At 42.6% G+C, this 26,783-nt stretch overlaps 1 long non-coding RNA gene across 2 annotated transcripts in view; it reads left to right on the plus strand.

Annotated features, from left to right (window-relative positions):
- The first annotated feature begins 1,474 nt into the window (after positions 1-1,474).
- Positions 1,475-26,783, plus strand: part of LOC107994201 (uncharacterized) — a 63,143-nt gene continuing 37,834 nt past the window's right edge. The window contains exons 1-2 of one of the 2 annotated variants that reach the window (XR_009831536.1): positions 1,475-1,713; positions 22,735-22,838. This is a non-coding gene — a long non-coding RNA (uncharacterized LOC107994201). Of the gene's footprint in view, positions 1,714-8,045; positions 8,221-22,734; positions 22,839-26,783 lie in introns of those variants that run through there. The other variant, XR_001765273.3, reaches the window with a different exon arrangement.

Raw genomic sequence — 26,783 nt, forward strand, 5'->3', positions numbered from 1 at the left:
AAATCTTCATCGGAAATAACACCTATCTTAAATAACGAAAGAACGATGATAATCAACGATCTCTATTTAATAGAATATCACAACAAATCACTTTATCCATCCGAACCTGTTCCTTTCTTTATCAAATTTTCCATTAAATCGAAACGACGATAAAAACAAACACTTCTCCGACGATCTTATTATCGTTGAAAACGGAGAAGGAGGGGAAGTTGGCCGTTGGAAGGAGGCGTCACAGAACGTCGGACGGAAATTTATCACGTTGGTCGGGCCAAGTTTCTTTAAATAGGCATCCGGTGTCGGCGATCGCGGGAAAACTTGGACTCGGCAAAGTTCACCAGCGCGAAAGTTCGCCTCTCCCTCCCTCCCTCCCTCCCTCCCTTCTTTCTCTCTCTCTCTATCTCATCGAACGAAACTCCGCCACGTGAAATAGGGGCGGTTTTCAAAGTCGTCGACTTTCACCGTCGCCAATTATCCCGGCACTTTCGATTTTTCCGCCGGTTCGTAAACTCCCCGGCTGCTTAATTTGAATAAATTTCTAAGCGAACAAGCCCTACCACCCTACCCTCGCCGTCCTACTTCCGTTGCCGCTCCCTCTTACCCCCTCTCCCGGATTGCTTGCACCCCTTTCTCGCCCCCTTCCCTCTCTTTCTCGGCGTGCCGCCGTAAATCGCGAGTTCACTTTCCACACTTTTCACCTAGTTGGCACGACGCCAGCTCGCTCTGAAAGAGGACGCGAGAAAAAAAAGAGAGGGGGTGAGAGAGAGGAGGACGACGAAGAAGAAGAAGAAGAAGAAGGAGGAGGAGAAGGAGGACAGGAAGAAACTGGCTCGAGGAACTTTCCTCCCGCGAAACTTCCCCTTTAAGACGAGCGGAGACTTGGGCTTACCCTCCAATTATTGACGATTCCTCCTTTATTCTTGGCCGGAACGACAAAATTGCGACGGGATAGGTATACGACAGCCTATGGAAAATTGCTGTTACCCGGGTGTTGGAGGGTTGAGTAGTTTGTTAGAATTATTTACAAGTGTACGATAGATGTAGCGTTAATATTGTAGATACGTGGGTTGATGACTGTTAGGGGATGTGGATGAAATTTAATAATGCTTTCTATTATTCCTTCTATTAGCGATAAAGAATAATTATAAGAAAATAAATTTCCACGGAAAAATTTGGAAGAATTATTTTCGAAATATATAGTTGTCCAATTTTTCTTCATCGAACAAGTTTCATCGAACGATAAGGTAAACCACGAAAGAGAAGATTTGAGAACAGGATTATTATAAGCTTATTCTGTATGAAAAAAAAAAAGAAAAAATAGCACATTGTGCCTGGACAGAGGAATTATCGAGAGCACGTGCGGACAAGGGTGAAAGGGGGTAGGTCAGCGCGATGTCCAGTTCTTCGAATGCCGGACCTGCGCGTTCCGCTCGTATTCGGATCATATGGCAGAGACTGGAAGCCGATTGGAGCAGCCAGTTTCGTCGGGGCGGGTTCTAAGCCGGTTTAGGGGCAGTTTACGCGCGGAACCACCCTCCTCTTCTGACCATGGAGGCCTGACCCGGGGTCAGGTGGCTTCCTCGAACGCGATTTCGTCGTAACGCGTTTGGCGCGTGGCACACGCGTGCTGTCAAGATCACGATTTTCTTCGAGAACACGATCTTCTTAGTTTGATTAATTTCGATTCCGGTTCCAGTCGGAGTAGATTTAAATGAGGTAATGTGATAATTGAAGGTAGAAACTTGGCGAGAAATCGAATTTGATTTAGAAATTGGTTATTATAAGATTAGAATTATATAGAGGTAATTAAATTTTAAGGATATTATTTGTTAATGATAATGCATTTACAATCTTTTATTGGATTGTAAGTAATTTCTTTTAACCTATGAAATTGCAAAAAAAAAATAATACTTGGTCATAGTTCGATTCATTGGAATTTGTGGATATTTTTTCATTTTGTTCATTCAAAATTTGCAATTATAATAATTCTTTAATTATTTAACGTATTCGATTTCTGTCTCCCTTATTATATATTAATTGTACGGTCATTCTCTGCAATATTTAGTTTTAAAGAATTGAAACAATTTTCCAAAAATTATAAAACTTCATATATATCTGTACACATGTACTCGATCTATGTATCAAATAGGTAGTTTAAATCGTACATACGTAAAACACGAAAGACATATGAATACCTGTATAACGTCTAGAAATTCTCAACAAATGCATCTCGACGTAGAAATCAACCAGATGCATTTTTCATTCCGAAACGAAAACGAGAATTAACCTTTTCTCCTTCACCCTTTATCAGAACATCAAACAAAAGTCTAACGGTAAAAAAAGTAGACTAACCTCGCTTACTTTCAAGAATGCAGCTTTAAAAGACTAACTACCCTCCATTTTAAACACCAACCACCCCCTTTCTCCCCTGATTCACTCCACCAGAAAACAGTCTTCGTAATTCGTCGACCCTCTCACCCCAGACTTCCTCTCACCTCTCACTGTTCCCTCACCCCCCACTCCCCCCAATTCTCGTTCGAATATCAAACAAACCACCACTCACGCTCTTCTTGCCGAAATATCCAACTCGGTGAAACAATGGACGAAAATATCGACGTGGAAAACGAGGGAATTGTTTCGTGCTACCACCACCGTGGTGGAAACGGACGACGAGGGCTCACGCATCCCGGAAAAACGACAACGATTTTCCCAGGCGGGAGCAGGGCAGGCGAGAGGGGGTGGTCGTGTGACACACGAGCCACCCCTGCGAATGGCCGAGCGGAGCCCGGCCGCCAAACAATCGATATATGCGTTCAAAATGGCCGCCAGAAACGCCACCCACCCTACTATATCCCTCCACCCCACGTAACCACCACGTCCTCACCCCACCACGTCATCCCCACACCCCCGCGCTCTTTCCACATCCCTCTCACGTATGCCCCCGAAGCTCTTTAACTTCAGGACCCAGCCACTGACTGCCAACCAGGCAATACCACTCTCTTGCTCACCCTCTTTGTCTTTCCACCCTCTTTCCTCCTCCTCCTGCACTTCCCTCCCTTGTAACTCCTTATCTTCGCGTTACACATATCGACCTCTCTCCCTCTCTCTCCATCCGAGGGTGTGTTTCGACCGAACGTTTCCGAGGGATCGCGATGGGTGTCTCTTGAAAAGAAAAAAAGGAAGGAAAGAAAGAAAGAGAAGAAAATAACCAACCCTGGGGTGCGTACTCTTATTTCGAAACCGTGGAATTTATTGGCACGTCGAGTGCATCGCGAGGGATGCAATGCCAAGGGTAAACACGCGCGAGCGATAATTTTCTTTTCGCGCCGAGTCGAGTGTGGATGGATCGAGGGGGATGCGCGCGAGCGAAAATTCGCCGGAAATCGGGCTAAAACGGGATGTGAATGTGGATGGATCTGGAGATTACCGGCGCGAGAACTATCGTCGAATGCGAATCTCAATTCGGTTGTAAGTCTTGAGTATCGGGAACGATGGGGTGGTAGATTTGGAAATATTCGATCGTGTTTGGAATGGTGAATTTTTTTTAGATACGATAGAGATCGAATGGATCGTATTATTATATATATTATTGTATTGGATTCTCTGCTGTATTGTGAATTACGATGGACTGAGTTTTTCGTGGGTTTATCTGATTTCGAAAGGTGTTATCAAAATTTAGTTTGCAGTCACAAAAATTCCAAACATATTCCGTTTATTTGAATTTAAATTATTTTTCATTTTCCTTCATTAGAAAGAATTATAATTCTTTGTATTACTTATTTCATCACGTAAAAATAATCGTTAAATCTACTAATAATAAATTCGTCCATGAGTAGACAAAGAAATATCTAAATCTTCGTTTATGTAAAAAACAAAATTAAAATTCTTCTCCTGAAACCAACAACCTGAATCTAATCACGCTGATATAATCTTTTTTATGTTACCACAACCCCCAAAGAAAAAAGTCACAAGAAAATTCTACCCATTTCTCCGAACCGGAATCCGAAAAGTGGTTTGCCACACTTTTCTACCGATCCACTCATCCTTCCCCTGCACTTCTTCCAAGCGGAAGAAGAAGAAGAAGAAGAAGAAGAAACGAGAAAGAAGACGGAAGAGGGAGACGGACAGATTAAAACCACGAAAGGAGAAAGAGAGAAGGAGAAGCACGATAAACAGACGAGAGAGAACGGGTTGGTGGAGAGCGAGCTAGGAAGACGGCTCGCCTCGCTTTATTAAAATATAATGGCGTTATCAGCCGAGAAGAGAACGAAGGGAGAGGCGTCAGCTTTAAGAGGGAAGTTTTCTTAAGTGTTCTTAATTAGAAGGGACCTGTTGCTTCGGAAAAAACCGGGTCACGGCCGTAGACACGCCGACGACGCCCCCCTCCTCCCCCTCTGTTCCTCCTACGCGACGCCCCCTCAGACGCTGCAGACTCGGCCGCCGCAGCACCAGACTCAGTAAGAGTCATTATTTTCTTCTTATTCTCCTTCCTGTTCGCGCCTCACCCACCCTCACGCCCCCCCTCCCGTGGCCTCGTTTTCTTCGCGGTTCCATCGAGTTCAATCCCCAGCCCTTCCTCCCTCCAGCAGTTGCTCGCTGCTGCTCCTCTCCTTTTCCCGTTTATTTTTCTTCTTATTCTTATTCCTCCTCCATTGGAGGAGTCTTTACTCCTCGAGCTCGTCTCCTTGTTACCCCTCGGGTACTACAACGCTCCGTGGAATATTTAGCAGCTCGCGCTTCCGCGAATGTTCCACGTTCGTGTTTTCAAGGGGATGAAATCGGTAGAAATTGCGCTTTGGGTTTGGGACGAGAGCGTGTTCTTTTTTTTTTTAGTAAAGTAAGAGAAGTTTGAATGAATTTGCGCGTTTATAATTAACGCACAAGATTCAAGAGTTTTTGTTTTTTCGATACGAATAATCGTTGAATATAAAATCCAAATATTCCAAATTTTTCCTTGAAATTTATACATCCTCGAGTTTGTAAATTTATCCCTTCAACGTGATACGTCACACGTAACTCGAGTTAGCATCGAGGTAACGGAAATCGCACGAGTATCGCACTCACACATTCGCACGGTTCTCTATAAACCATGTATTCAAATACGAAAAGGAAACATCGGTACGTTAAATCATTCCATTCCCCCTGTCCCTTTATTTTCCACCCCTGAGACGATTTCTATCCCTGGAAGAAGCTTTCCTCAAGATCGAGGGGGACGTATTCTAGCGAACGCGGAATCTGTCACAGGGGCCAGAAGAACGAGGATCGAAGGTTTCCTTGCATCTGTCGTTTCCGCTCCAATTTCGCGAGTATCGGCGACGAAACGATATCATACACGCGGTGCAAACAAACGAAACGAAAGGAGGGACGAAGAAAGAGAGAGGAAAGGAGAAAGAGGGAGAGAAAGAAAAAAAAACAGAATGCAAATTCCATCCCTTTTCCTTTCTTCCTCTCGTCGACCCCAATAACTGAATATGACGAACGGTTGGTTATTCGTCGCTGAGAGGGCGCGAACGTGGCCTCGACCGGCTGAGAAAAAGGGTGAGGGAAGAGCGTGAACCTCGCGTCGAATATAAATTTGAATATCGATGCCCATTGAATCCGATCGAAGGGTTCGGCAGAAGTCTCCTTTCACGGTCGAAAGGGTTGCGATTTGAATATTCTCGTAAGGGGTAACTAGACGGGGTATGTCCTTCGAGGGGTTGACGCAAGCTTTCCTGACCCTCTCACCCCTTTTTTCCTCTCTCCTCTCTTTCCTCCTCTTCCGTTTTTTTTTCTTTTTTTTCTTTCTATTTGTATACTTCGCGAGCTGCATTGTGCCCGCGAGGAAAACCCAACACCCAGCCACCAGCCCCGGGGCCATTCTGTTCCATTATTAAAGTAATCAGCGCCATTGTGACGGGTGTTCGGTTTTGACTAATACATTAGAGGAGAGGGGAGCACTACCGATCGGCACAGGTAACCGTTTTCAACGTGGAATCGAAGATCGAACGAGGTGATTGAGAGAGTTAGGGGATAAGTTGGATCTACCTGACCCAATTTCTCGCGTGGATTTTTTCCCGTGCAAACCGAGCTACGCTGTCGCGTTTTTCATTGTTCTTGAAGATTCTTTCGAGTTTTTATCGGTTCGAAATTTGAAGAAGTTGGAAGTGTTGTTTAATTTAGAAAATTTTTAGATTTCTTTCTATCGAAAATATAACATTTATTTAGGAAAACATTTGATACGTTACTTTAATATTATTGTTACATTATTATTTTAATTTTAAATTCTAATATAAACGTTCTTCGTAATTTTGTAGCTTACGGAAAATTAATTTCATTCTTTTACAATTATTTCAAATTATAATCTTACGATATCCATCGACGATAAAAATCCCCCTCTTCGTCACATACCCACCATTCCACAACCGTCGAAACTATCTCAAACATTCACATACCAACCCCAAACTGGAAAAGCGCAATCATCTCATCCCTCCACGATCATCACCATCAACTTCACTCTCCTCCACTCTCCTCTTCGAAAAGAAAAAAAAAACATTCCACTAATTCTAACATATCCAGCACGCTAACAAGCACAATCCAAAACTCGTTCCCCATCTAACATAAAATCACTCGATTCCAGGTTCGTCGCGCATGCAAATAAAATGGCCAGCTTATCGCGAATCGGATCGAGATATCCCGTTCGAGGGCCGACAATTGTATTAACTCGTTTCGAGGGACACCTCTTTTCAACCACCGTAGTCCATCCTCGCGACAGATGTGGAAAACTCGTCGCCATCTCCTGACCATGGGTGCCCCCATATAATAAACCAGGTCAAGCTATCTGTCCTCCTCCCTCGCTCGTCGATCGCTTTCCTACCATTCTATATGAGCGCGACTAGGACTTAGTTAAGACGTCACAGGAACGAACAATGCGGTCAGCCATGCGTGGCAGGGCTTCGCACCTTTGCCTCGTACGATTTGATCTTTATCTTGGAGGGCCACTCGATGGGTGCCGCCGCGATTTCGAGATAGCCTGCATCGTTTCGAGAGCACTCTGGGATACTCGTTTTCCTTTTCAATCAGACCGGGGGACTGATGTACGTCACTCCACGAATGCGCAGTTCGCCGGAAGTTTCAATGCAGGCAAGCTTTCCGCGGGGTTTTTATTTCATTCGGGGTTTCAGGTACGTGGATCGGGCCTCGGTTTTGAGGGAAACGGTTCAAACGAGTTTCATTCGGATTTAATAAAGTTACTCGGTTGGATATTTTTCGAGGGCATCGATGATCCAATTGTTTGGTTGTTTGTTTGGAGCGTAAAGGGAGGATTTGTCTTCTCTGTGAAATATGAATTGACTCTCGATAAGGGAACGCACTTTTGTGATAGATTCCTGTTGGATTCCCACTTTTCTTGGAAAAACATTTGGTAAGTAGTTCGAGTGATATTATTATTGTTACTTGAATCTATCTAGTATCCAGTATCATTGTTCATCGATCTTACATTGTCACAAAATCATCGATTTCATTCTCCTCGAAACCTTGAAATCTTCCAAACCCAATTCCATCCGTCACCGTCTCCCCTCCTCTCGTTAATCCTCTATAATTACCCACCCATCGAATCTCATAATACCGATATCACCTCGATTCTCTCGAACAGCCAGCCATTCGATGAGTGCAACTCGGAGAGAATCGAATCGAATTTTTTACGGATAACGAGACTCTTTCTCTTCTCGATCATTAATAATCGTTCGAAAAGGATCTCGTCGAAATGGAAATCACATTACGATAAGCAATAGTTGTCACGCGGTGACTGCCTCCAGCCATTTCGACCTTTCTCTCTTCCTTTCTTTTTTTCCACGGTGGCGCGAGATCGAGGATTCAGGTAGCCACGGTGCCTCGTTTTCCATACGCGTGTCGAAGGGGGGGCCCCACCTGGGCCCCGTGCGTGTGCACGCACACTAAGATAGGGCTAGTATCTCGGGGTAGGAGACGCACATGGGACCCCATAGAATATGCATGTGTTTTGTATTCAGGAATATGTTAACCCTTTCGCTTAGTCTTTCGATTGGCACCAACGAGGCAACACCTCTCGCATCGAAGATACGTCTGTTGCCGATTCCCACTGTTCCTTTTCTCTTTTCCCGTGACATTTTCGTGACGATTTTTCTGATAAATCGTGATTGCACGACGTGACGATGGAAGCTGTGGGGATGGATCCTTTTCGGGGATTCTTCGTGGTTTTTCGAGGTACGTGTTATTTGTTATTTATTCATAATCGAGTTTAGATTGATTCCTGAAACGGAGAACGAGAAAAGTTGGGGAAAAGTTAGGAAAGAATTTGTTATTTTGAATAATTGTTATTCATAATTAATATGGCAATTAGATAAAATTTTCTTTAGGTAAAATTTATGTAAAAATTTCACAGAGACAATATCGCTGTTCTTGAAACAAGTCTCTTTAAAAACACACTTTAGTGAATATTTGATCCAATATCACGTAATAAAAAAATTTAATCGCTCAACTTCGTACAAGATGTTTCACAAGAAATTTCATTTTTCGATTACAAGGTACTTTGAGCAGAAACCAAAGAAAATTACCGTCTTACTTCCGTACAAACTGAAGAGAGTGAATTTAAAAACATTCTTCAAAAACTTCAAACTTAAGGAAACAGAAGAGATTAAAGTGCGCTGACAAGATAAACTTTCCCGTTTTCGACGTAAACTTCGTCCTCAAACCTGAAATCCGACGATGTAAATACGAGATAGAACAGTTTTTCAAACTACAAACTACGTTCGCGAAATCTCCCCTTTAGACTTCTCTCATTAACAATCGAAATTTCAGTGTGTCAATTTCACTTTTGGAATAACATTTTTCCAAATATTTTCCAAGATCTTCGTAACTCAACTTGTGCCACGAAGAAATAGAAAGCATCTCTCTCCTTAATTCATTTTTCTCTCTTTCTCTCTCACTCTCTCTCGCCATTTTAACACCGAATTATTTCCGCCGGCAGACACCGAACGGCGGACGATTCGCGTTTATACGCGGCGAAGAATCGAAATAATGCAAAAGTAATATCGGGTTCGAGGCATCGTGTAATGGAAGCCTTAAAATATGATCGACAGAAAAATGAAGCGATAAACTTCTCATTGAGTCATCCGTCGTTAAGAAATGCTCGAATGCTCTCGTTTCGCCTGTTTTATCCCGTCATGCAGGCGACGGGAATAAAACTATTTGTCGTTCGCTCGACTCAAAATCCACGTTGGGAAACGAGCTTCATCCTTACTTTTTTTTTACGTCATATTTCGTAAAATATTATATTTTCCGTGATGTATTTATTAATTGCTGTAATTTTAGAGAAACGAATTAGGGGAGGTATATTTTTTGATTCGTGGTTGTTATTATATAAATGCGAAAATTATGTTTCTTTGTGAGCCAAATTGTATCGCTCATCTGAATCTTTAATTTTAACTAGAAATATGAATAGATTCTTTATAATTCTATTAGATATTGGAAATTGAATTAACAGAATTAGAAAAAAGAAATAAAGAATACAACAATTTTATTTTAATAACTCTTTATTAAAAAAAGTACAAAAAATATAATAATCAGAAACAAATTAATTATTAATTTAAAACTATTATATTAACACGGATAAAAAGAAGCACAGAAGTTTTCTCTTATAAATAATATATTTTTATCAATCAGAAGACGTCAAGATATCAAGAAGAAAGTCAAGTTTGAAAAATATTTTATTCCTGACATTTCTTCAAAATGCAAGCTTCATCGTCTCTCTGACGCGAAAATGGCTCGCAGCCATTTTGTAAAGGTCACCCTTGGATACCACCCCTGCCTCATGCCGGCCACCAACCCCTGACTCGAATCAGTTCAATTACCCCGAAATGGCGTGGCTCACCGACTTCTTCGACGACTTCCTGCTGCGAAAGCAGTTGACCGCTGGTCACTCTCTGCTTGACCGTGAATAATTCGATTGCACACCGGACAAAGTGGCCATTGAAGAGGAGTCGAGCGTGCGCGAGATTGAATTTGACGTTAAACACGTTTCCCTTGAAAACTTGCTTTCACCTGTCACCTTTCTTCTTTTCTTCGTCGTTCTTGTTTCTCTTTTTAACGTTCACTTCACTTTAAAAGTCATTTTCGTTATAAATTCTGAAAAGAAAAATAATAGAATTTTTTTATTTATCGAAGCAATCTATTTTAAATTAGATATATTGTGTTTTATTTCATATAGCAACATATTCCTTATTTTTTCTTTTCAACAAATCTTATATTAATCGGATCTCAGATCTAAAAATTACCCAAGCTTAACAATTAATTTCAAATATCGACAGTTGTAATTCTACGAATCTTCAATCTACAAAAACAAAGAAAATCTAATATACACAATAAACTTCTTTCAATCTCGAAATCACCTTCCGCCAGAAACCCTCGTCGACAGCCCTCGAGAAAGTAAACCCTTCGTCGTCGCTGTTTAAAAATTCGCTCAAACTCAAACAAACGCCCCATAAAAAAACGTCCATCCAATTGCCAGCTCATCGAGAAAAGGGTAGGGGCAGTGCACGCAATATTTACGAATACCTGCGGCAACGAAGAGGAGAGGGTTAAGGAAAGTGGAAAATAAACGATTAAAAATCGACAGTGGAACGGCCGTGGTCCACGACCCGTCGATAAATCACCGGCTAATACTCGCTACGGGGCGCGTGCCGCAGAAAAAAGGAGTGACCGGACATTATCGTTCAGGTCAATTCGTCGGACGAATGCGGCAGGGGAAGTGGAATTTCCGGTTTCTCGTCTGGTGGCCAATCCGGTGGAGGTCAGCGGTCCCCCGACCCGGGTCGAGGGTCAGCCCAAACAATCTTTCCTCGGGGTCAGCCCCACCGCGTTTACGCCACTGATTTATGGCCTGCCCTCGCCCTGGATAACTATTCGCGGTCGAAAAGCGCGACAGAGACTAATTGACAGTGGATAATTATTCGAAACAACGTGTTCCTTCTTCTGCGGTTCTTTTAGAGAAAGAAACTTGATTGGAAACGGATTTAAGCAAGCTATTTAGATTTATATTTCATCTCTCAAGTTTTAAAATATTCAACGAAATGAAAAAATAATCGATTGATATTAACATTTAGACATACATGAAATTTAAATACGATTTCTTATAATCTTATAACCTCAACATCTTCCATAATGATCATCAAAATACTCTTCTCCATTTCTTAATCATCTTCCCCTCCCAACACTCGAGCAACTCTTCCAACCGCACACTTTCCCAACAACTTTCCCAAAACATGTTCCCATAGTTCGTGAAATCCTCTCGAAAAAGCATCGTCGCAAAATCCCGCGGATTCGAACGTTCCGTTTCGAACTCTTGTCCCGGAAAAGCGGGAAGGGAGGGAGGATAGAGGAGCCAGTGGCGAATAGGAAGCGGAAAACAGGCAGGCGCGGTGTAAAGACAGAGAGAGAGAGAGAGAGAGAGGACGCAACGGCGAACGCAAATTGGCGCAAATTGGCGCAGGACGTAAAGCTGCATAAGACGGTAAGCCAGTGGCAAGCAATCGCGAGGACGAGTCAGCCAGGATCCGAAGGGAAGCGGGACAGCGGAGGAACGAGAGAGAAAGAGAGAGAAAAGGCAGAGGAAGCGAGATGAGGAGGATGGTGAAGATAAAGGGGGAGGAAGGTGGGATAGAGAGAGGCAGAGAGTGAGATTCGACAAAAGGAAACAGGGCGCTGAGGAGCGAGAGGGAGCTGGAGGAATAGGCGGAATAGGGGGGAGGAGGGCGGAGGAGGGAAGAGATCGTTAGGCATGTTACGTCTTGCATCCTGCCAGGACGATGGAACAGCCGACATACTCTATCGTGTACCGTTGCACGTACACCCCTTCTGTTCAGTTTCGGTGCATGTATACGCGCGAGGACGCGCGCGAGCACGCCGGGCTGCTTTTGGCAAGCCCGCCCCACGTCTTTCGAAAACCACCCCCTCCCGGGATAGCGAGGGCGACGAACCAACGTTACACAGCTGTGCAACATGGCTCTGCTCGCCATCAGCTTCTGAAATGGCGGTTCCTGATATTGATATCATCGTTGTGTCTTGACCTGAGATGCAGGGATTTTGATCTCTTTTTGAATCGAATTTTTCGAGGTTTTTATCGGGCACGAGTTGTGATGAAATGTTACTTTTGGAATGGAGAATGAAGGTGGAAGGATGAAGAGGAGAATCTTCTCATTTTGAAAGATTGAAAGGATTATTTGTAATTTTAGTTTAAGTAAACTTGTCTTATTATTATCTTAAATTCCTCTACACGGATTTCGAGTAAATAGTTACATATACTCCTCAAGATTAATAAAAATAGGGAAAAGATAAATTGAATCTAAACGTATAAGCATAATTTGGCGAATCAGCAATTTAGAAGAGGAATCTTCCTTTTGATTCAACTAAATTCCGCGAATTGCCGATGAAAATTTAACGAGACAGCACACGTCTAATTAATCGCTTAACACAGAGATCTCGAGAAAGTCAGCAAAAGTCGATCTGACTCGGGTCGATCCCTTCCCTAGAATAGCTCGTGAAGGTAAGTTGGAAACTGCTTGGTCGGGTAGTCCTTATTGACTGGCAAGGAGGCAGGGGCTTCTTGGAAGCGCGATGGGGTTGCTTAGGCAACTTCAAATTAATTTCAAACATAGGGAGAAACAATACTTAATGCTGTGGAGGGCGGCCGGGTCTCGAGCAGCGGAGCATCCCATAATAATTATTTTCCAATGAAAACTCAAATTGTCGGTGGGTTCGGGAGACTTACCCCCATCGTGCTAGGGATAAACTTTGCCCGGGATGTCTGCTAAGGATGTCAAGATGACATCGAGACCATTGGATGCGGCTCCGCAATGAATAAACGCTCTCTGATACAAATAACGAGAGGCAGATCCGCAAGTTTCGATAATCTCTTTCAAATTATTCTCCATCTTTTTGTTTACGATAAAATTCTTTCTCTTGGAAAAGATTTTATTTTCCTACATTAAAAAGCTAACTTTACTTTAAAATTATTTAAAATTGCAACGAAGAAGATGGAAGTTTTAGTAGAGGAATTAGTAGTTATCCCAAAATACAACATTTTCAATCCCCTTCCAAAGAAATTCTTCCATTCCAAGACGAGCTCCCTGTTCTCGCGATACCTACATTTACACATAAATCCCATTCCGTTCCCCTCGAATCACAGACCCCTCTCCCCAAAAAAGAGAGGTAAAGAACTTCAAAACTCGGCAACAGATCTCAAGAAAAATCCACCTTCACCCTCCCAAAAGCTACTCGAACATCGCCCGAGGACGCGCGAATTAAAAGCAATCCTGTCGCAGGATCCACTTAACACTCCTCTCTCTCTCCTTCCTTAACTTGCTCCTCGAATCAGCGACCAAACCGTAGAAGCGTGTTCCAAAGAACGGTTTGGTCGTCGAGCGGCAAAATGCGGAAACGTTGTCGCCGGTTTTCGAAGGCGGAGGAGGATGTTCGCTCGCCGAAACAAGAGACGCGAGCGGCGTTAATGGAATTCGATCCAGTTTTCGGGATGCCACGGTCTTGCCACCCGGAATACGGAGAAACGCCTCGCGGAGAGCTCGTGTAATTACTCGAGGAGAAGGCTCAAAGATGGTGCAGGCCTGCGCTCCGCCTCGACGGCTGAAGACGTTCTCGCGCCCCGAGGACACGTTACGTGCACGCTTAATCGCGCTGCTTTATTCGACGGTGTACGCCGCGAGAAATAAGAGGTTCGGGTGGGGAAGGGTTGGAACGCTTTGCGGGATGATGGAATGGGGAGGGAAGAAAAATAGGGATACGATTCACAGAGAGGGAACGAATTGAATTTTATAGATTCTTCTTAGGTTTCTTTGAGATTAATTTTCTATTGAGAGGAGAAAAGTTGTGACAGGATATGTAAAAATACGTTGCTACGTCTTGGATATATAAACTTACGTTTAATTATCAACTTATCTCGACTCATTCAGTTTGAATTGACGTTAATCTTCTTATACTTTGTTAAGCAGATCATCCTCAAACATTCAAAACTTCTCCACAGGAATTAGCATCTCATCTTAATCCCCTTTCAACCGTACTACCAAACATCTTAAGTTACCGTACTCACAACCGTTATCATGAAACCGTCATCTACTCTGTTTCATTCATCGAACGATCGCAAATACGCTCCATCCTCCCCCATCAACCTAACGCCTTCTACCTTCCAGAAAAAGAAAAAAACGAATAAAAATCCCCCATCTCGTACATAAAGCTAACTTGCTTTCTAAGATAAAAATCGTTTTATCGAATCGAGGGCATCAGGAATGGAAGCAAAGAAGAAGGGAAGTAAAGTCTGACCACCACCCTTAGTGCACTCGAATGTTTCGCCTGCATGGGAGATCCCGTAGGATATCGGGATCCCTGGTCGTCTGGAGCGGCAACACGCCGCCGATCCCCTCTTGGCAAAGCCCAGAAGGTTACCATGACGACCAACGCGTGACGTAACCACCCACCAGCGGGCCCGCTGAAACAAATGAAGCCACGTCCTCCTACACCACCCAGCCCTCCCTGCGCCTCCCTCTTCCCACCTGACTCCCTTCCCTTCCCCGCTATCCTTTCTGTCCCGCTCTTTGCCTTCGCGATCCCCAGCCTCCACTTGCGGGATCACACCGCGAGCAAGTGGTCCAGAACGTAGGTGTGCGGCGGGGTGGGGGTGGTGGGTGGAGGATGCGCGGTAAAGGAGAGGACGAGGATGCTGGCAGGCAAAATTACAAGGACCCGGCCAGGTTCTCGTGGAAACTTGCCTATGAAGTCCTCGTTGCGGGGAATATGCAGCGAGTACTCGGGCGTCTGAGCAAGTTTCTATTTTACGAGATCTGTTTCTCCGGGGCACAAAGAGGATCCGTGGAATTTCGTCGTGCCGTAGGGATCGGGGGTAGGAGGGCGAGAAAGCCCCCTCTGAGAAGAGGGTAACGAGGGAATGCTCGTGGAATGGAGGATAGAAGGGTTAGAAGATGTATAATTGGTTGGATCTTACGTATTTCTTTTGGGATATCTTTTCCCCCGTTAATGCGGATCGTGTAGAATTTAGAAGAAGTTTTTCTTAATGATTTGGATGTAAATATTGGTTGTAAATGTATATATATATGGAACGTTTATCAGAAAGTAATTATATAGGATTTAAATTTTATTCCGTCAGAGATTTGTTTAGGAATTTATAATTGCGATTCTTGAATAAACGAGAATCATCCATCGAAATCTCTTTATCTATATATGGAATTTAACCAGAGAAATGTTAAAAAAGAGAGACTATCGTTTTTATTCACGAAAAGATCACATTGTAATATTTAATAAAATCGAAAAGGCTTAGAAATCTAGATCGAACAATGGATATCAAGATTTCATGGATACAATGTTCCAGTTTCTTTGATGGAAACCGACAGTCAGGTCATACGATCCCCGCTACGAGAGATTCAATTCCTCTCCTCTCGCAACACGCCTCGATTCTCACGGCTTCTTTTTACGATTCTTGGCATTCTCTTTGCCGCTCAGCCTTTCCTACGTCCCTTCCATCGTCGAAGAATACGTAACGAGAGGACGCGTGGCCGAAATTCGAATCAGCGAGCCTCGGACCACGAAAGTGACTGTCGCGACGAAAAAGTTTCATCACTGATTCCATAGATCTCACTCTTTCGATGATCTTTCCTTCTCTCGAATCACTGATCTTTATTCTGAATTATTGGATATAATATATGGATATATGAAAGGCAAATTTCCGCGTATTTTTTGAATTTACATATACGTATATTAACTTCTTATCCTTTCTACAACGCGAATATTACTTTTGTGCGATTTATATGCTGTTGAAGATTGCATTAAAATTAGAATTTTCAGCATGCAGATTTTTATCTTTCAGTATTAATTATATATCTAAGACAACTGATAAAACGAATATAAATACCGTTGTTTATCCAATATTATTTTTTCGTAGAAAATATCTGTGCCGATTTCTTCCTTCACGCCAAGGACACGGTTCTCCACTCTTTCGATTCTTCGTGACGGGAAGCTGTTCCTCTCGTGCAGTTGTCGCTGATTAAACTGGTTCACCAGCTCTTCCACTTGATCGCCTCTTCTTTCTCTTGCTGACTCAGATCCTTCGAGAAGTACACACTCGTCTTCCGGTGAATTTTTATACTTCGTTCCTCTACTTCCTTTTCCCCCTTCTTATTTCTCTCGATAGTTTTCCTTTGGAGAATTCTTTAAAAGAAACTTCTTTGGTATCCCAGACATGTCCCGAATTTTGCGCAAATTCTTCCCGTGAACTGTTTCCTTTCCCGTGTAAAGAGATATAAAGAGGGATGAAAAGGAAGAAAGTTGGATATATATCCGTAAGATGGAGAGATAGTCGAGCTAATCCTTGGACGGACTCGTGCAGTTTGGAAAGATTGAATAGGAATACGAGGTATGGTATGGTCCTAAAGCATATTGAGAAACTTTTTTTTTGCTTTTTTGCCTCGTGAAACATCGGTTTTATATTAGATTTCGTACGAATTGTGGATGGAATATTATTAGTGTAATCAAAAATGGTTAATGAATATGGAGAGGTTTCTAAGTCATGGAAAGTACGGTGAAGATATCTTACTTAGCTCAAATATCAAAATATAATATTTCCTTTCTTTTATAATACTCTTTATATTTATTTTTCTTTATTTTATTGTAAAAATAATAATGAGTATTATCTTATTTCATTGTCAGACAATGATATTCTCCATCCCTCTTCTTTTTATTCTATTGTAAAAATATAAAATAATAAGTATTATCTTGTTCCATTCTCGACAACAATATTCTCCACAGTATCTTCGCGATAATATAACTTTTTATTACTTGTTTAACTCAATCCACTTTAAACCCTCTTCGAACGAATTTTAATACGTAGCATCAGTTATAAAACACCAGCAATCAAACGAATACAGAATCCCTCTCCGCTGAAAACACGTTTCTTCGCTCGACTTCATCGAACACTCGTCCAAGTTTTTTTACATTCTCTAAAACTCTCCACGTATTAAACTCCATTCTTACGATCACATATCTTCGTGAAAATTCATAGATACGTATTTCCATAATCCTGTTAACAACTAACAAACTACTTTCGAGAAAAAAATTTTTTACTTCTCTAAACAATCTCCACAATCATCGAAAAAAAAAAAAAGAAACAAGCAAAAAATTTCCATCTCCATATTTTCCATATTTGCCATCAGTAAGGTTCCATCCACACGTTCTATGAAGTTGGAGTTTCGTAGTCGACGAGGTCATCGTTGTCAAGCATCGACAAAAGGGAATGGAACAGGTTGGAATCGGATTACGAGGAGAATCGAACCCTTTCCCGATTTCAATTAATCGAGAAATAATTAGCGGCGTGGAGCACGATGGGAGACGCGCGTCGAGTCGATGCGAATCGGAAGGGGGTAGCGAGGGGTGGAACAAAGAGGTGACACGGAACGTTTGTCCCAGACGTCACCGGTCGCCGGTATTATCCTTTCAAATTGGTTATTTTCGGTAAATACCGTTTTGAAAAGCCAATAACGCTGTTTCCCCATTGTGCGCACTCTCACCCCGTCGGCCAGGGCCTCGATATATTTACGATTTCACCCTTTACGAGCTGTTGGTGCTCGGGGACAGGGGTGTTCCCGGAGGTGAAACCGACAAAAGTAATCCCGAAAACGGCACAGGTGATGCCGCTGCTTTCCAGTGGGAAAAAAAAAAGGAAAATATCGAGGACTCCCCGTGGAAGGTAACAGAAATAGATAGATGGATAGAGAGAGAGAAAGAGAGAGAGCCAGGTAAGCCACCCTTCGATCTTTCGGCGATCGAATCTTTGGGTTTCACGAGTTGCTAGACTCGATGTGTATCGAGATATATTCGAGGTGATGGATGATGGTTGAAAGAGGGAGACAGAGTTGGTTGGAGGAGCAAGTCGAAAGCGCGGAAGCCAATTTTTCGAGTGGAGGGTGCCGAGCGTATTGGGTATACCAGATAAGGGATGCTCTCGCCGCGTTGACGAGGAACGAAGTCGGGGGTAGTAAGTTCTGTCGCTGACGGCGAATCTCTCGCTGGGTGTTCACGAGTGGTTTACGAGTCGCTTGGGGAACTGTTTTTACTGTTTGTTGTATTCCAGGCAAATTGGAATTGGGATTGGAGAGGGCGGGGGAAGTATCTTGCAATCCGGAAGGGTTATAATAATAACAAGTCGATAAGTGGATATTTAATCGTAAGTTTTAATTCTAACACGAGGGAACATCCGTTTTTTAGAATTTTCAATTTACTCCTCGATATCCAAATAAAACTCTTAATTACTTCCCGATAAGAAGACAAACTTATTATTATTCGCTTCTTTTATTCCAATATATCTCTCGAACCAAACTTCTTAAATCTCAATTCAAAACGAGTTGAAGAACCTTCTCTCTTCACACTTATCGCTAAAACTTGCGAAGAATCGAAAGATTAACGTCGTTAAAACCAATCCTAATCCTCGTCCTACTAAAATCTCTGCTCCCGTGTCCGTGTGGAGGAGGAGAAGAGGGTGGGAAGTCGCGCAGGAAGTCGACGTCTGTCGAAGGAAACGCAAGAAAACGCAAGGGTGAAAGCGAGGAGGGGGCGGACAGGGTAGGGGCATAAAGAAGGAGAAAGAGGAGGAAGAGGTGGCACGTGAAATTGTGCACGCCGACGCGGCGCGGGACGCGCGCCACGCCGAGATGATGGGCGGAGCGGGGCGAGGGCGAGAGAGGGCGCGAGAAAAGTGAGAACGAGAGAAAGAGGGCTCAAGGTAAACCTTCCCCGGGGCGTCGGCCTTGAACTACATTTTTAATTGCGACTTCCTCTCTCGCCTCGCCCCGCTACTCCTCCAGACGATAAAAACAAAAGAGAAACAGTTTTCTGTCGACGCCGCCGCGAGCGGCCCACCCCCTTCTTCCTTCTCGCCCTGTTAACCCGTCCCCCTCCCTCCCTCCTCCCTCTCCAAAGGCCGCCAACGGGGGCCAACTTCCAGCCAACCATCCCCCTCCCCTCTCCTCTCTTCCTGCACCATCTCCACCTCCCCCCCTACCTTCTACAGCTTCCTCTCCTCCTCCGCGTGCAACCTCCTCCTACCCTTTCCTCCTCGTGCAACAAGTAGCGCGTTCATTTAAGACGTGTCGGCGTTCTTTTGTTCGTTTTAAAAAAGGCAAGCGACGAAGTTCCGCTTTAAAGGGGGACGGAACGTTCCAACCACCCCCGCGTGACGCGGCGCGGGGATGATCGCGAGGATGAGGGAACTCGCGTTGGTAAGATTGTCGGGGGAGAAAGGGGAGGAAGAAGAGCGAGGAGACTGGATTATTCTTGTCGGATTATGTCTCTTTGTAATTATAATTCGTGTTTTTCATTCGGAGGTGTATTGTTTTTATGCGTTTAATCACGGGAACGACAAATGGATCGCGTAAAATTTTCTTAACTCGAAATAACGATAATTATAAAACGAACAATTTCAAGGTTTTTTCTAACGTAATTTTGTACCTTATTCCAGAAGCTTTGATTTTTTTCAATCAAAGTATTCGAATCCTCCAAAATAGAAAGCATCGAAGATAGGAGAGGCAATCCGACCTCTCAACCCTGGCTTGGCATATGGCTGCCGCGCATATCCGTCTAGTTAGCGCTCGCACACGATACAAAGTTCTCCGTGGAAACGGATGCGAGAAAGGTCCCAGCATCCCATTCAGGTTCCCCTCCACGTTCAATGGACCATCTCGCTTCGTTAACCAGTCTGTCGCATTTTTTACTCATCACCTATAGATATACCATAGATATATATACATATACAGAGCCGGGCCCAACCCTTTTTCTCGCAATTTGAATACATTGTACCCCAGCCCGACATACATATGTATATCCGACCGATACTTTTCGGTCTTCTCCTCACCAGCCCCCCTCCAGATCTCAGTCTGTTTCACTCTTCCACGTCGATTCCCTAGTCGAAACGCGTATCGCAGTTTCTACCTGGATAACCCTACGAAAGAGGGAGGGGGTTTGTGTGTCGTGGCTTGACCGAGTTTCCAGTCTCTCCTTTCTTTCCTTCTCTCGAACACAGACAGAGTAGAAATACACCCCGTCCCTCCCTATATACGGTATGCCGATTTCCTCGACAATGCTTCTGATTTTGATTTATATGACGCGACCGACAGCTACACGAAGGAATCACCGAGGGGTGCACCGCGACGGAAATTATAAATTCATGTATCCCCTCCCCAGCCCGTCACGGGCTGTTCGAAAAAGTTTCCGCTCCGGGCGATTTGCGTTCCGCGATCTTCTTCGTCCCCCTCTCCCTGCGATTGGGCCACGTTCGTTTCGTGTTTTTGCCCTTTTTCTTTTTTTACGAGGCCTTTCTGTTGTCCCATCTGTTGATCGATCGAACGGGTACGATGGATTCGCAGAATGCGTGGAACGGGCCCTCGAGAATGGGGAACGAGGGTTCGCGTTGGATCTGGTGAAGATGACGCGGAAGATTGTTCAGAGGATTTGGCTTATCCTGTTTCACGTTGTAAAGTGATTCACTTGTCCATGGATTAGGAATTATTTTGCCAAGATCCGGCTGTAACTTATTTGTTTGTTTTATATAATTGTAATTATCTATTTATGAATATATTACGATAGGTTAATTTCAATCAGTTATATTAGACGATATTTGGGATATTTGGGAAATATTTGGGAATAATTGGGTCAGAATTTTTGAAAATATTTCATACAAAGTATACAAGTCTGTCTCGACATTGAAGAATATTATAAATTATTAATACACCAAAGAATATATAATATTTTATATATTCAATTTGACGATATAATTCTAAATAAAACCGGTCAAAAATTTTCAAACCATCTCATCTCCATCCTCAAAAATCCAAAGACACTGCATAACTCTCGATAGAGCTCGATAAATAATTACCCTCGAGGATCGAACTTTCTTCAAAGCCACACGGGTCGACGGTTAATGGCGCGACATCCGGGGACCGGATTCGCGGAAACGGGGATGATCCTCCTCTAAAAGGGATGGAGGATTCCGCGTGATCTGGGGACGAAACGCGGAATCGCGCTTCGAAATTAACCGCGTGCATAATTCCGCGCGTCGACTAACGTCACGGGATCCGATTTCCCCTGATTCGTCCCCGTAGACGGGTGTAATCCAACCTCCTGTCCTGTCGTCTCGACACGGATGTTTCTCCATCAATAACTGATACTCGTCTAAGGAGGCTGAGCGAGCTCGTAGCACCCTCCTGACACACATAAGCGGAAACAGCCCCGCTTAAACCGTTCCACGCGAGATCCTGCGCCCCGGATGCACTTTGTGCCGCTACTCTACTTCCACCGCGGGGCTAATTTTCGTGATAGTCGGATAGAGGGGATTTGGATGAGGATGGAGATGGAGCAGCTTCGGGGATGGATGCTGTCGTGATGAAGTAATTAGTCGGTAGGTATTGTGTAATTTTGAGAGTATATTTTTCTAAAGAGGATTTTTCTAGCTTATGTTTTATATCGTGTATTGTTTTATTTTATACACTCAGGTTTGTATCGGGTAAATCGTATAATAATGGATCTTTATTGTTGGAAATAATTTATAAATAACACGATGTGATATAAAATATGTTGATGTATATTATTTTTATATTACGTTCGTATTTATAGAGATTTTTACAATGTTTATTTTATGTTATTTTATGATACTTTGATTCATCATACGACGATAATTCAAATACCTCTTCCATTTATATTTATAAAGATGTTACACAGATAACACACAATCTTGCCACGTGTCACCATGCATCTCAATTTCCACGTGGATTTTTAGAAATTCTTCTCAGCTATAACTGATATTCCGAAATAAACATTCCGTTTCTTTCACTCTGTTCTCAACTCATAATATTTACACACCACAATTCGTAATATTACAACGTTTTGAAAAATATTTACATTATATTATCGACATATTCGAAATATACAGAATCTATAATATTCTCCGATCCAAGAATCGTCCAGCAATAATCAAAAATTTCAATTTCTTCTTAACAATTCACCTATCCTTCAATAATCGTTCCAATCGACCATTTATTTTCTCATTTCCACCAACTCACTCTCGAGTACTCAGAACACCTTAACCAGAATCGTAATAATTAAAATCTCATTTGGGAGCTACGTCCTTTGGGAATATTTCACGTGCCCTTTAAAAGGTTTCTTATCCCAGTCAGACGGTGTATTAAAATCTCGCGCAAGACTCTTCTCGAAAGAGAGAAAGAGAGAGAAAGAGAGAGAGAGAGAGAGAAGATCCGTCCCAATTTTCAGAGAGTTCACGAATTTCGAAATGGGAAAAGGGGCCGGAGGATCTCGTGGTCGAAGGGGCGTCGCGGCTCTCACGGCTTTCCACCGCTTCTAGCAGCCCCCGACGGGTGTCGGGACGAAAGGGTTACGTGAAAACTCCTCGTCTCGGCGACAAAGGGGGTCTTATCTCGAATTTCTAAAGTCCCACCTTCCTTCCTGTCCTTTGCAACGTTCCACGATTCTTCTCACCCTTGGCTCCTTTTCATCCCCGCGCAACCCTTTCACGGGAGGATTCCTCGCTCGAGATATCGTTATTAGCGGTGTTTCATTCATCGATGTATTCCGATATTTTTTCTTTTTTTCCTTTCTCTCCTTCCTTTACTGACGAATATATCTTGTCTGTTGCAGGGCGACGCGTGCAGCAGAACGTTAGCGACGAGCAACGCGCCGGGGAAGTTGAAGAAGGGAATTTTCCGAGGGGTGGAGATGACGTTTGATGGAGCCGAATAAGCGTGAGTAATTTTAATAAACCGTTTTATTCTATTGAAATAAATTTTATTGATTTAAAAGAATCTATATATATACACAGTATACACTTCTACAATCTATACTCAAATCTCTCACCATATCTTTCTCATCGTTCGAACAAAAATTTCCAACCTTCTTTTCACCTTATTTACCACAAAAAAAAAGAAATAACGTCAAACCTTTCCTCCCATTTACACAAACCACACAATAAACCTTTTCCTTCAACACCTTGCAACACCTCGAAGAAATTCTCAAGACGGGGAGAGGAAAAAAAAAAAGGGAAAAAGGGGTGGCGCGTGAAATTCAGCGCACGTAATAAATTCACGGGGAAAGTTGTCGCAGTAAAAGTAAAAGAGCGGAGGAATGGCGAGGGGATGGGGGTGGAGGGGGGAGTTGAAGAGGGGGGAAACCGCGTGGTAAGAAGAGCTGCTCGATGAACGAACGAGTCCGCTTAAATAACGTGCCACGCCGCTCCTGGATCCCGGTGAATAGCGGCAAGTAGTTAGGAAAATGTCTTACTTAAAGAGAGAAAGTTCGTCGACCGGGGGGGAGGAGGGGACGGGGGGATCGCTGCGACCCTGGCCCAGAAACAAAAGCGGGAAGAAGAAGCTTGTGAATAATTCAAGTGCGCGCGAAATGAGGAAAGAGTTCCTCCGAGGTGAAAAGTTTCCTCGGAGAAAATTTTACGCGGCCTGCTTTTCTTTGATCGCCCCCTACCCCCGCGCCCTTGAAAACTCGCGCTCTTAATTGAACCTGCCGCCCTTCTCCCCTCTCCCCCACGGTTTTTAAGAGACGCTTCTCGCTCGTTATCCCATCGAACGATTTTATACGGGCTTCGAGATGAAACGTTTTAACTTGTCGTTGCACGAAGATCGAGGGAGGGTGATTTTTGTTCGAAGAATTTTAAACGCAAACGTTTGTTGCTTGTATTATGTAAATCGAAGGATTAAGGGTAAACGGTTGTTGGGTTTTCTAGAGCCGGTCATCGAGCTTCACAAAGGATTTCCTTGGCGTTTGAACTTCGAGGGAATATCTTAAGAATGATGAGATAATTATAAAACGTATCGTGAAGTAAAATAAGGTTGTTTACGATGATTGAACGTCGGGTTTCGGGTTTCCAGAGAAATCAAAGAATTTTCGATATATAATTAATTAAAATTCGAAATAGAAATTATTATACACGTAATAAGAAAAATGAGAAGAGAGTAAAAATAATTTATCGTGACTTATCGTCTTTGTAATAATTCCGTCAAACGCGGCAATATTCCACGCAAAGGAGAACGTTCTCCAGGACCTACCTCAAGAACTCGCTCGAAGGGAGGAAAAGGGTTTAGCGCGAGAACCTTAACCGTAAAATTCACGGGGTTTAGAGGGGTCTGCGACACGGAAGGGAAGCAACGGCCGAGTAAAGATGGCGGGGAGGGGGCAGTGACGGGCCCCCCTTTCCCCCCATCTATAAACAAAAGGCAATGCGCGGGGGCAAATTACGGATTCAAACGGCCCCCTTTTGTCTTTTCATGTTTATTTCTTTGTTTTACCGTCGTCGGTATTGTTTCAGCGGAGCGACAGAAAAAGCCAAAGGGGGCTGGGGGGGTGGAAGGTCATGCTTTGCCTTTGTGGGAACTACGACCAGCTTTGTTATTCCTCCACCTTTTTTTCTCCGTCCACGAGACTTCTCTTTCCTCCTTTTTCTTTTTTTCACCGGCTGACCCCTCCCTCCTCTTCCTCTCTTCTCCTCCCTTTTTTTTTCATTATTTCTTCTTTTTCTTTTTTTCTCCACCCCTTTGTACTCTCGCAACACGAGTCGTGGTAACTGACAGCAACGCGTGGTCGATCGGTCGTTCATGGACCTCGGGAGGTCTCTCTGACGGTTGTTCCTTATGATTCGCTTATTATTCGTTGGAATTGTTGGATCGTTTCTCGTTAGCGGGATGAGACCGTTTTTGGGGAGGGGAAGAGAGGATCGATGCGAGAGTGTTTTAGTTGAGACGTTTGTTTGGATGAAAAGATTGGGTTTTTTTATTATTTATAACACGTTATATTTCACAGTTATAGTGAAATTTCACGTGCAGTTTGTTCCTTCTTGTATTAAAAAATTAATACGGTATTGCGAATCAATGGTACGAAATGATTTTTAATTTTATATGTATTTAACAGTAACATGAATGTCAGGTACTTGATATCGACTATTCTCCTAAGAATATTTGCAAGAAATATTTATTCTTTTGATATTAAACGAGAAGTATTATCGGATTAAATATGATATTCTCAATAAATGAATACGAGAGGGTTAATTTTTAAGAATATTAAAATTATTAAATTCTGCAGCGATACACGAAGAATGATTTTCCATTCGACGAGTTTCCATTTCTCCTTACTCCGTTTACCATACACTTAAAAACTTTTTAAAACCCAGTACTCCTTTCATTTCTACCATTCCCAATCTCCTTAAATCCTTTCTCATGCCTTTCTCGTCATATATATGTATATGTCTCGAACCAGCAGGAGAAATTCTTCGATATGTACACATAATATGTTCATCCCCTCGATCAAGTCGCAAGTAGGGCAACTAAAATTCTTAGCAAATCGAGGATCGAAACCGAATAAATTTTCCATGGATTTCTCGATTGTTCCGTGGAACAACCATCGTCCACGATGGCCACGGTTATTTTGAGTCGATTAATTGAACTCGATTATTGTCGTCCTCCGTGCCCTCCGGCTAAGAATATGAATCTTTCACGAATCGTGGAACGTCGAAAAGGGATGGGGAGGGCTAGAAATTTACACGCGAAAACGAACGATCTCGCCGGTAAACTGACAACGAACGTGACGTCGCTTAAAGATTCAGAAGGATAGACGAACCTTCGAACGGGAAGAATAAGGAAAATTTTCCACCCTGTCGAAAAGCCATTTTCGGCCAGAGACAGGACGAAGACCTTTTGTCGAGGAGAAGATTAATTTTCGGCCGTGGGACGATTAACTTGGATGGTATGATAAAATTTCTGAAGGGTGAAGAAGAATAGAATATTTTGATAGGTGGAAAATTGATTGTTTGGATATTTAATAAATTATTGAACGATAAATTTTATCATTTTTATGATTTTTCCAGTAATTTGTAATTCTTATTGAAGATGTGATAGATCTTTAATTAAAATATATTTTTTTACACATATATTAATAAAAAGAGAGAAGATTTTGTTTATGAAACAGAGAGTATGAAATAAATTCATCGAATACTTTCTTCAAATCTTTTTCTCAGCTCTTCATACACAAATTCTGACATGAAATTGTCTCCATCCAAGATCTAAAATTTAATTTAAAGAATTACATCGAATTACGAGAATTACTTCTGCTAAGAATTACATCGATTAATCTCTCCAGAAAATCTCTCTTCTTATTTACCAAGACGAGCGGCATAATAGAACGAAGAATGTATAACGAACTGGTTACTTGACCCGAGGACCTTTGAATTAATCGTGCTAAAATACAGCAATAATTGAATCTTCATGACGCCATTTTAGCCCCCCAACGATTCTTAATTACATCATGCAGTCTTCATTCATCTCTCTTCATCTTTTAAAAATAAACACGCCCAGTACATCGACTGAAGAAATCATCATACAAGAAATCTATTGTATACTATTAATATCATTGCTCGTGTTAACACTGCTAATGATTCTCATTTATTTCATATGCAGTTCTTCTCTCCAATCATCTTTAAAAAGAGGAAGCTGTGCACACATCGATTAAATAAATTTTATGAATCATACAACGAATTAATCGATTCTCATTTTATGTATCAATATTCTTCCCAACTATTCCATTGTTGCCATCAAGGTGCAACGATATTCAATTACCATCTAAAAAAAAACCACACTAGAAAATACTATCTTTGCCTCGAAAATAACATAACTAAACCAACGATTCCT

The sequence above is a fragment of the Apis cerana genome, linkage group LG10 (assembly GCF_029169275.1).
Source record: "Apis cerana isolate GH-2021 linkage group LG10, AcerK_1.0, whole genome shotgun sequence".
NCBI classification, from domain to species: Eukaryota; Metazoa; Arthropoda; class Insecta; order Hymenoptera; family Apidae; genus Apis; species Apis cerana.